Genomic DNA, 4,367 nt, shown 5'->3' with positions numbered 1-4,367 from the left:
AGAAGGGAAGCTGTGGCTCTTCATAGGCTGCTGGGCTCCGTTTCCCATTGTTCCTGATCACTGGCCATGCCAGCTGAGGCTGATGCGAGGTAGAGCCCAACAACATCTGGAGGGTGACGTGTGTCCTATCTCTGATATATAAAGGCAGGATGGAGACAGTACCGTTCCAGGAGAATCAGAAGCCTAAGCAGGAGAAGAAATGGGCTGGAACATCCCTTGTTCTGCAATCTCCTTTTGTAGAAGGTAGCAGGGAAGTTGCCAATGCATGCAAATTAATATACAGTATTCAAGGACTAAATAATTAAACCAAATGGAACCTTTGTATTCATCAAGGTGCTATGGCACAACTCTCCAGAGAATACAGTCATTTTTTGTGTTGGGTGCATACATATCTTTGAACCAGGAAAACTACATTGCAGAGATCATGATTTAATGTAGGGTGGGTCACCCATGATTTGAAAAGCAACTATCTGACTATTTGATTATATGATTTTTATGACAGTGAGCAGACCGTCTCTCTCTCTCTCTCTCTCTCTCTCTCTCTCTCTCACACACACACACACACACACACACCATATACATTGGAAGAAAGTTGAGCAGACTGAATTATCCCCACTGCTCCTGTAGATTATGTTGCCAAAGGTAGATGAAACTTGGCTACACAGCATCCTGTGGTCCTCAGTACTTCACAAAATGGGACAAATGGAGGGCAATAGCACTTTCTGTTCTTTCTATTTTAACTTCAGTTCATATGTCCCTGAATTTATGGTTCACAATACTCCAAGATAGTCTACAAACTGGAGGACCCCCAAAGTGAATATTGCATATTATGCGATATAAAGTCAGTGCTGTCAAAAGAGGAAATCCAGCTAAAAGAGGTGAAATGAATACTCCACTGTTACAGCATGTAGTTGAAACACTCGCCAATGCAGCCAAATATCAAACATGTACCAAGGGACCTCACACAGAAATAATTCCCAGTCTTCCACAAAGCAACAATGCTTCCTGGCTTGTAATCCAAATGTGCATACAGAAACCAAATCCTGCAAAAGGGCATGGTGAATTATTTTCAAGTAAACAGTTAATACTAATTTTCTGGAGGCTCAAATTAAATTAATGTCCAGATGGTACATTATGGCAGCCAAAATACACAGAGTTAATGCAACATATTTCCTATAATGCGGGAAAGGCGATGCACGGATCAGTTTTCTCTGTCACCTTTGTTGGGCATGCCTGGACACACATGCGTGTTGTACAGGCCACAAGGACCTCTTCCATCCTTATCAAGGGGAGTGCTAACCTTCTCTCCTTTCATACAACACTGGACACACAGGGATTTTGGGTCACAGTATTAAAGAAATGTGAAGCCTACAGCACAGGATGGAGACACATAACCCCTATCTCTCATCATTATAATTTGTTCCATCATCTTTTCTTTGCTGCTAAAACCGTGTAGGTAATTAGTAGTAGTAGTAGTAGTAGTAGTAGTAGTAGTAATAATAATAATAATAATAATAATAATAATAATAATAATGTATTATTTGTACCCCCCCAGCCACTCTGGGCGGCCTCCAACAGATATTAAAATACATTAAAATATCACAGGTTAAAAAATTCCCTAAACAGGGCTGCCTTCAGATATTTTCTGAATGTCTGATAGTTATTTATCTCTTTGACCTCTGCTGGGAGGGCGTTCCACAGGTTGGGCGCACTACCAAGAAGGCCCTTTGCCTGGTTCCCTGTAGCTTTGCTTCTCGCAGTGAGGGAACTGCCAGAAGGCCCTCGGCGCTGGACCTCAGTGTCCGGGCAGAACTGTGGGGGTGGAGACACTCCTTCAGGTATACAGTAAGTGAGAAAACACAGCAATTCTATCCCCCATGATATTGGATTAATAAAAAACAGGAGTTCATGATCATGCCCAAAATTACCTGTCAAATCTGGGGGAAACGATCACCAAAATCACTTCCTCACTAAGTGGTTCCCATTTCCCCCCTCTTTCATAGAAGTTTGCAACCAGGCATGTTCCTTATATTGACGATGGTGATCCGCCTGGTTGCTTTTGCTAACTGGTGATGATTACTTAATGTGTTTTGTGTTTCATTTTTCTCAAACTGACCACGTTTGTTTATTGCATTTGTTATTTCCAAAAAATACTCGAATAAGCGTAATGTGCCTGGCAATGAGCACTAGTCAGCAACAAGAGCAACAGAAGCTGAACCATCACTTATTGAAACAAATGGAGGCAGCGAAGTAGTTTAAAGAATAATTCATCTTTGGTGGCGGCTGAACCTATTACCGACTGCTGACTGCTTTTTTGTTTTATTTGTTTATTACTGTATTGAATTCGGCACTTCCTGAAATTAGTTTCAGAATAGACCAACAAATCTGTGACCAGTTGTGTGACTTATAAATGCTGTAAGCACTGAGAAATGCAATTAGGAGCTGAGAAGGTATAGGTTATATTTGCTCTGGAAAAAGATGTTCATTTTTAGCTTGTCAGTTGCTATGCTTCTCCATGTTTACAGAAGCAAAGGTCTGCCCAGAGACCAGCACTCCCCGCCCCCCCAAATAATGTGTGAAAGAAATTCAGCAATTCCTCCTCAGATGGAAAAGTGCCCACAAGCTACAAAGTGAGGTAGCTCAAATAAAGAGCTTCACTTCCGCTTGTAGTGCAGAGGTTCATCTCCACCATTTCCCTGCTTCCCCTAATGACCTCCAGCAAATGTCCTCCTTTGGGTGCTCCCTTTAAATGCTCTGTACAGTGCTTTTATTCTACTTTGTGCTTATTTCTAATTCTGTGAACTGCTCTTATATGGTGGTGTTTCACTTTTTCTGTTCCCATGTTTTAAACTGCATGATCTGTGGCCCTCCAGATGTTGTTGGACTCTGTCAGCCCCAGCCCGCCCCAGCAGAGATGATGGGAATGATAGTCAACATTTGGACGGCCACAGGCTAGCTACATCAGGAAGAACTTTCTGACAGGAACAGCTGTTCAACAGTGGCACAGACTCCCTTGGGAACTGGCAGACTCACCTTCACTGGAGGTTTTTAAGCAGAGGTTGGAAAGTCATCTGCCATGGATGCTTTAGTTGGGATTCCTGCATTGCAGGGGGTTGGACTAGATGACCCTCAGGGGTTCCTTCCAACTCTATGGTTCTATGATATTCAAGCAAAGGCTATCCTTTCTCTGACTAGTATAAATAGTATAGTGTGAATAATACTGATAAGCAGACCACAGGATGTTCTGAAGGCCTAGATGGAAGACTGCTTGGAAAGAACATGTGTATATTACCGACCTTAGTTCCATCCGGGGATAAGTGTGAGAGATAATTAAAATAAATTTTTCATCAGAACTTGATGGTGGTTGAGGAAATGCTCATGGAACTTCATTTTTGCATGAGAACACATTGCAAAAGTTGAACATGAAAAATGGGGAGGGGGGAGAAAGATGGGCATTAACTGAATAATAAAAAGGCATTGGATTTATTCTTGCATGCAGATTACTGCCTTCTAAACTGCAGGTGGAAATTAATCATGCTGGGTAAATGCAGCTTGATTAATATATTGCTGGCTTATTGGAAAACCATTTCAGTTTTTAATTACGCGCACATCTGCTTCCAAAGGACCAGTTTTTAAAGAAGCAATACGGGGCAAAGGTGTATGGCTTGTGTGCTATATTTCTTGAAGAGGAAATGGCCAAATGAGCTCCAATAGGGTGGTCAACTCATTGACCTGCTCTTGTGCCTTTCATGGTGGTTTGATCCGCAGTGATTAACAGCAGTGAGAGAAAAAAACCTAGGTCAGTTAATTCCTGATGAATGGAAATCACCTTCTGCATGGCACCCTTCTCCCCTCCTCCAGCTTGTTCTGTTCTAATTAGAAAGGTGATCAAAATGCTTTGAACGGTTTGGAAAAAGCTAATTGACTATGAGGTAAATGGGGATACTACCAATATATAATAAATTTGGGCAATCACTAATTCATATTTGCATTTCTAAATGTAGACAATGGTACATGGGGAACAATCCACTAAGTACTGATAGATGAGGTTATCTTTTTAGTATACCTAACCTTTGACATGGGTGGCGCTGTGGTCTAAACCACAGAGCCTAGGGCTTGCCGATCAGAAGGTTGGCGGTTCGAATCCCCGCGATGGGGTGAGCTCCCGTTGCTCGGTCCCTGCTCCTGCCCACCTATCAGTTCGAAAGCACGTCCAAGTGCAAGTAGATAAACAGGTACCGCTCCGGCAGGAAGGTAAACGGTGTTTCCGTGCGCTGCTCTGGTTCACCAGATGTGGCTTAGTCATGCTAGCCACACGACCCGGAAAAACTGTCTGTGGATGCGGACAAACACCGGCTCTCTCGGCC

The 4,367-nt window shown here is 42.7% G+C and overlaps 1 non-coding gene across 1 annotated transcript; it reads right to left on the bottom strand.

Annotated features, from left to right (window-relative positions):
- Positions 1-1,184: 1,184 nt before the first annotated feature.
- LOC117061578 lies at positions 1,185-1,322 on the bottom strand. Its single transcript, XR_004428103.1, has one exon. It is a non-coding gene; the product is annotated as a U6atac minor spliceosomal RNA (small nuclear RNA).
- Positions 1,323-4,367: the final 3,045 nt, after the last annotated feature.

This window comes from Lacerta agilis, chromosome 1 (assembly GCF_009819535.1).
Source record: "Lacerta agilis isolate rLacAgi1 chromosome 1, rLacAgi1.pri, whole genome shotgun sequence".
In the NCBI taxonomy this organism is placed as follows: Eukaryota; Metazoa; Chordata; class Lepidosauria; order Squamata; family Lacertidae; genus Lacerta; species Lacerta agilis.
This window is presented reverse-complemented; position numbering and strand designations above follow the sequence as displayed.